Here is a 6,913-nt window from a genome sequence, read left to right as displayed (position 1 = left end):
GTTTTTGGAGGAGGAAAACAAGAAAAAAAAATATTCTGAATCCCAGAAGCCAGAACAGCAAGAGGGATCGCTGCGCAGCGAAAGCAGCGATCCCTCTTGCTGTTCTGGCCTCTGGGATAGCTGCACAGCCTGCATTCGCTCCATAAGACGCACACACAGTTCCCCTTACTTTTTAGGAGGGAAAAAGTGAGTCTTATAGAGCAAAAAATACGGTACTTCTTTCAATTCAAATTGCAGCTTGGAAAGGGAGGGGACCCTGTGGGTACTAGGGACAGCCTCTGTGGGCACATATGCACCCCACCACAACCCCTAAAGTAGCAGAACACACCAAGGGATGCAGCTCCTGGACAGATCACATCTGCTGTCCCCTGAACTTCACAAGCTTAGCTGAAGATATGAATGCATCTTGTGTGTGCAGTGTGAAAAGACCAGGATCCCCGATTTTAGGCACAGAGCCATATTGCCACAAGTAGCTTCAGTATCATAACACTGTGGGACAGAGGCTTAGTAACCCCTTCCATATGTAGATAGGGAAGCAAGCAAAGGATGCTAAGGGCTGCTGTACAATTTGATGAATACACGTCAAAAGGAATGCCCAGTAATAGCCCACCTTAGCCCAAGTCTACCATAAGCGAAACAGGGTGCCTTTATCTTTACAGCCTCTTCAACACATAGGAAAGACATAATTTACACAACTCAGCTGGATTGGAGGCCAATGCCATATCTCAACGAGCTTCAATAAAGCCTCACAAATGGTAGCAGAGGTGGATTTCAGATGGTAGTTTGGCTACACTGCCTCACACATTGTGTGCCATTTAAGTCACCTTGCACTACCACCTGGAATCTGAACGTCTAGTAATGTAAATGGTGGAGCCTGCCCTCTTTTTCGCACATTTTCAGTGCACGCAGTGAAAAATTTGGAGACCATGTGGCTAGTCTCATTATATGGTTTCCCACCGCTAGGTGGCATTGAATTTAATGTTATTTGGGTGGAGTCTGGAGTTTCCAGCTGCCGTTCTGTAAGAATAAGAGTCTTGTTGAGCTTCCCGCCTGGTGTCTCCCTTATGCCTTCCATGACAGATGACATAGGAAACCATGATTCACATTATTAGTCAGCTTTGAAACTCCCTGGGGTTGGACAGACAGACATCCTTTTTAAAGAAAATTGAAAGTGCTTTGAGACAGAGATGCTTTGAGACAGAGATGTAAATTCACTGATAAGAGATTATAAAAGTTGGACAAAGGCAACCAGGTTTTTGAAATTTCAAAAGACGACGGAACCCTGCAGGACCTGTTATCAGAAGATACCAGTACACTCAGAAAGAACAACTGTCTGTCAGTCTGTGTGGCCAGAAGCAAACAACTCAGCCAGAACTTAACTTTCTCCCCAAGGTTGCAGCGAAACCTCTTTGGAGGCACTTCCAGCCATTTGGTTGAGCTGAGCATTCATCCTGACTGGTTTGCAGGGAGAGTAAAAGACCCTGGCTATTTATTGAAAATTCATTCTGATTTGTTTGTGGGAAGGTTAGATGACGTCGCATCAAAGCAATTGCTATCCCACACTTTCCAGTCCATTTCTCTATTATTTTATCACCAAAAAAAAAAAAAAAAATCCACTCCTTGGGGGAAGCAGGTTTATTGTTCAAGACCTCCCCATCAACCATAGCTGTGCAACCTGAATTTTGCCTGAACGTGATTGAATCCCCAGTAAAGAATTATAAGGTGTGGTAAGCTGTTAAACACTACAAAAATAAAATTGCTTTGGAGCATTTGATGATGACGATTTTAAATTTAAAAGTGGTTCCTATTTAAACATATTTTTTTTGTCAAAAACATAAGCTACTCTCCAAAGTATGGTTCAACAACATTTGCGGTGTAGCCGTCTCAGAGTGACTGACTGGGCTTAGAAGGGTAGCAAAGGGTGTTATAAAGAGAAATAGCTTTGTTGGATAACAGTTCTCTCCCACCAACTACTAGACCTGTGCCCAGCTATTGTATTTAAATTATAAAAGTTTTATTATTTTGGAAAATAAAATATTTGGGGGAAAACCCCAATAAAATATATTTTAGCTGTAAGTTAAAACATGATTTTCTTCGCCCTTCAGGTTTCCCTCTCTTGTATAAGGTAAAGGTACCCCTGCCCGTACGGGCCAGTCTTGCCAGACTCTAGGGTTGTGCGCTCATCTCACTCTTTAGGCCGGGAGCCAGCGCTGTCCGCAGACACTTCCAGGTCATGTGGCCAGTGTGACAAGCTGCATCTGGCGAGCCAGCGCAGCACACGGAACGCCGTTTACCTTCCCGCTGGTAAGCGGTCCCCATTTATCTACTTGCACCCGGAGGTGCTTTCGAACTGCTAGGTTGGCAGGCGCTGGGACCGAACGACGGGAGCGCACCCCGCCGCGGGGATTCGAACCACCGACCATGCAATCGGCAAGTCCTAGGCGCTGAGGTTTTACCCACAGCGCCACCCGCGTCCCCTCTCTTGTATAGATTTAGCTTATTGAATAGATAACGAAGCAATTCTAAGCATAGTTACTCAGAAGTAAGTCCCACTATGTTCCATGGAGCTTATTTCAGGATAGCTACAGGGATAGCCAATATGGTGACCTCCAGATGTTGCTAGCTTACAATGCTCCTCATCCCAGACCCTTGGCTATCCCTAGCTGATGGGATTTGGAGTCCAGCAAGGGCTGGAGAGCACGACATTGACTACATTGTTGTATAATACTGCCTTCTTAATCCAGCAGGACCGTGGACTAATCTATGAGAAATTCCCAGGCACAAAATGGAAAAGCATGTAGACTGTTACCAGCAGAGGGACACACAACAAATGTTAGGAAATTACCTCAGTGCAAAAATTCCTCTCTTCTTACAACTCCCTGTGAGTATCTGCCAGGTGTCCTTCCTTATCAGCACCAACAATATGGGAATGATTCAGTTAAACAACTAACATCCTTTTTCCCTTCTTCCTTATGGTAACTCAGCTGCTCAAGCTATTTCTGACCATCAGGTGTGAGACTGATAAATAAGCAAATGCTTCAGTGCACTTCCTCTGCCGGCTGCCCATATGGGACCTCTCAAACTGAAGCAAAAGGTATGGACCTGGATTCTGTGAAAAGGTGTTAAACTGACATTAATTATTGTTGTTGTTGTTGTTGTTGGTTATTTTATTTGTATCCCGCCCTCTCTGGCCATGGCCGGACTCAGAGTGGCTAACATCATAAAAACAACACAATATTCATAAAAACAGACATCAATTAATTAAAATACATCTTAAAATTGATTCAGACAAGTTAGAATCTGGGCAGACCCAGTGAAATAAGTGTCCAGTAGCAGTATCTGAAGAAGTGTGCATGCATGCGAAAGCTTATACCAAGAACAAACTTAGTTGGTCTCTAAGGTGCTACTGGACAATTATATATATATATATATATATATATATATATATATATATATATATATATCGACTGTGGCCACCTACCTGAATCCAGTGAGATAAGATCAGTTTACAGAATAGCCCCTTTATTCCGATATCATCTCTCACTCTGAAACAGTAGGCAGTAGCAAATTCTACACACACACAAAACCATTCAAGGAATGATTATTGTACAGAAATAGGCTTGATAATTTTGTTTGTCACTTACTCCATGTTGGCAGCATTAAACACATCCTGAGTGCAATTCATAGACTTCATTTCCAACAGGAAATTTAATCTTGGCAGTGAAGTGTCCATGTTTGAAAAAGCTGCTCATGTACCAGTTCCCCTCTCCTCCTACGGCACAGCCTTCTTCAGCACTGATATCACGGTTTAATCAGGCATGTCCAAAGTCTGTTTTGGGGGCCTAATCCGGCCCACCAGTTGGTTTAATTCAGCCCCTGTGGCAGCTTATTTCCTGGTAAAATCATTAAAAAAGCTCAATAACTTCAGTCCTAAAATAAAGGTCAACAACTCTGGTTGGCCCTTTGGTCGGCCCTTGACTTCATCAAATCTGGCCCTCTTTGAAAAAAGTTTGGACACCACTGGAACTTAATCCCTGCTTACCAACCAGATCTGGGTTAAGCCACCATTTCCTCGTATGATTAAACCACGGTTTCCAAGTGAGGATATAATGGGAAACCATGCTAGAAGTGCAGAAGCGACCCATAAGGAAAGAGGTGAGATGTAGGAGGACGAATGCTCATTCTGGACCTAATAAACCAAATTTACCCTCTCTCTACACCAGAAATGTATGGTGGTTTTATGCATGTTAAAGATTCGTGGTTTCTCCAAATTTTGAGATTTGTAGCAGGAATTCTCTGGTGTCCCCACAGAGGCATTCTTCTTAGGTGTTGACCCGTGAAGTAGAGTTGCAGGGACGACACATCTGCCCCCCAATCACCATTCCCACCAGTCACTCTCCAAAAGTTAGAGGGCGAACTTCTGGAATATCAAATTGTCTGATTTCAACGGAAGAGCTAAGCATCTGCTTTTAAGAAAACCCAACAACTTTGTTTTTCAGAAATTCTGCATAACAAAGACTAGTTTGCCAAGGCATATCTATGAATAAAGGCGACTGAGATGTTCCATTTTATTTTATCAGTTGAAAGCACATAAACAAATGGTCTAGTATAGAATAGATGCTTCCCACTTTTCATTCTGCTGGGGAACATGTGGGGGGAATTAAATGAAGATTTCCCCCCCCCTTCCCTGTAGCTCAGTTTCAACATATCAAAAGTTTCCTGTTTCCAGCTCAGTTCCTGAGAGCTCCTGGAACCGACCGTCAAGAATTAATGAAATCACATAACATCTAATTGCTTTGAAACTTGCCCCCTCATTCCCACATTTGCATCATCCGAGAAAAACAGCAACAAGGCACAAAGGCTACCTTGTTCCTTGACGTGAGTCATCGGTGTGACATCAGAGAAGGACCTGACCCAGTTTGTTCAAAATCACAACCAACCTGGAAATAACACAGTTTGTTCCCAAGATCTTATTTACCCCTGGATCCCTCTTTTCTATTCAACCATCATAATGCAGGCATGACACATCTAAAGGTGCTTTTTCTTTGACCTTTTTTTTTGGGGGGGGGGGAGGGTTGTGTTCATGGGTATTGTTTGTTCATGAGTCTCTTTCCCCACACCCCACCTAGGCTCTCTCTGCAATGCATCCAAGCCAACCACACTGGCAGGCAGCCTGGCTCTCTTGATGACGGCACCACACTCTTAATTTGTTCCAATCTGTTTCACACTGACATTTCAGCACCAACGTCACCAGCAGCTGAGATTTCATTGCTTCGGCTAAAAATAGCAGCCCTTTCAACCCCCACCTTCCCGGCACTTCACCCCAAAATAATTATTTAATGATAAGGGCTGAATGACACAAAATCAGGGGCACTTATACGAGACAGGGAAGGGCACAAGCCCAAAGCAATGAAAATGCCTAGAAACATTCAGGCAGGCTGCTAGAACCAGAATGTCCTTTAGAAGGGTTTATTTTATTTTTTTGAAGTAGACATAATAATACTGAAGCAATAGCACAAAAGAAAATCAGGTAGTTTCTGTCCTGATGAGTACTAGGTACTGATGACCACACACACACACAAATAAGTTTCAGCAGCTTATTCTGCAACTCCTCTAGACAAAGTAAATAAGCATCTCTGGCCTCTTGCAATGGACCTTTGGAAAAGAATGCCTGGGTTTTAGTTTGCACAGTGTCCTCTATGTCCATGACACACACACACACACACACACACACACACACACACACACAAAGATGCCCCCTGCCCCAAGGAGCTTACACAGTGTCTGTTTTTTTACACATATCATAAAGAGAAAGTTGAATGTTCTATGGATATGGAGCTTCTCGTAACAGAATAGCCAGGCTTGAACAAATGAAGTGGTCATCTGGTCTACTATTCCCACCTCAAAGCAGGCTCCTCCACATGTCTGCCCCACCAGACCTACCCCAATGGATTAATGTACATTGGACCAAGGAGTGTCCCACGTAAAGAGTTTGGATCAGTAATCTGCAATATATATTGTTCGTATTTTTGGCTGGGCCAAGTAAGTGAGTTAAGGGTGACAGGAAACCTCTGTGATCCCATGTTGCCTCTCAAAAAGGGGGAGCATCCCTCCCCCCAGCTCTCTAAGAACAATCCCAAAGCTGCTACAGAGACACACACCATGGTCCATCAAGCGTAGTATTATACTGGCTGGAGGCAGGTCTACCAGGTTTCAGACGGGACTCTTTCCCAGTCGTACCTGGAGGTGATGGGAACTGAAAGGAGGACCTTCTGAATTCTAAGTGGTTGATCTGTCATTGAGCTATGGGCCTTTACTGCAAAATCTTTGGGAGAATTTCTTTTGAATTTGTAAGGATTTCTAACAATACAGGCTGTGGACAACAGCTTTGGTAGCTCATCTTCATGATGAAATTTTTTTTCCCTTTCCTAATAATAATAATGTTCAAATGCCTGGGCAAATAGGTAAAGGTACCCCTAACGGTTAGGTCCAGTTGCAGACGACTCTGGGGTTGTGGTGCTCATCTCGCTCTATAGGCGAGGGAGCCGGTGTTTGTCTGCAGACAGCTTCTGGGTCATGTGGCCAGCATGACTAAGCCGCTTCTGGCAAACCAGAGCAGCACACGGAAATGCAGTTTACCTTCCCGCTGGAGTGGTACCTATTTATCTACTTGTACTTTGACATGCTAGCCTACCTCACAGGGTTGTTGTGATAAAACGAGGGTGCGCAGAACCGTGCAAACCATCCTAAGTTTCTTAAAAGGGGGAGGGGAACCATAAATGCAATAAACATGTCAAAGTGGGCAGGAGCTGGGACCAAACAACGGGAGCTCACCCCGTCGCGGAACCACCAACCTTCTGATCGGCAATCCCTAGGAACATTGGTTGAGACCAGAGCACCACTCGCATCCCAG

The 6,913-nt window shown here is 44.0% G+C and overlaps 1 long non-coding RNA gene across 1 annotated transcript; it reads left to right on the top strand.

The window, feature by feature from the left end:
* The first annotated feature begins 2,742 nt into the window (after positions 1-2,742).
* Positions 2,743-4,930, top strand: LOC307213527. Its single transcript, XR_013837552.1, has 3 exons — positions 2,743-2,881; positions 2,985-3,094; positions 4,694-4,930. It is a non-coding gene; the product is annotated as an uncharacterized lncRNA (long non-coding RNA).
* The last annotated feature ends 1,983 nt before the right edge of the window (positions 4,931-6,913 follow it).

This window comes from Podarcis cretensis (genome assembly GCF_951804945.1).
Source record: "Podarcis cretensis genome assembly, chromosome: 3".
Classification (NCBI taxonomy): Eukaryota; Metazoa; Chordata; class Lepidosauria; order Squamata; family Lacertidae; genus Podarcis; species Podarcis cretensis.
This window is presented reverse-complemented; position numbering and strand designations above follow the sequence as displayed.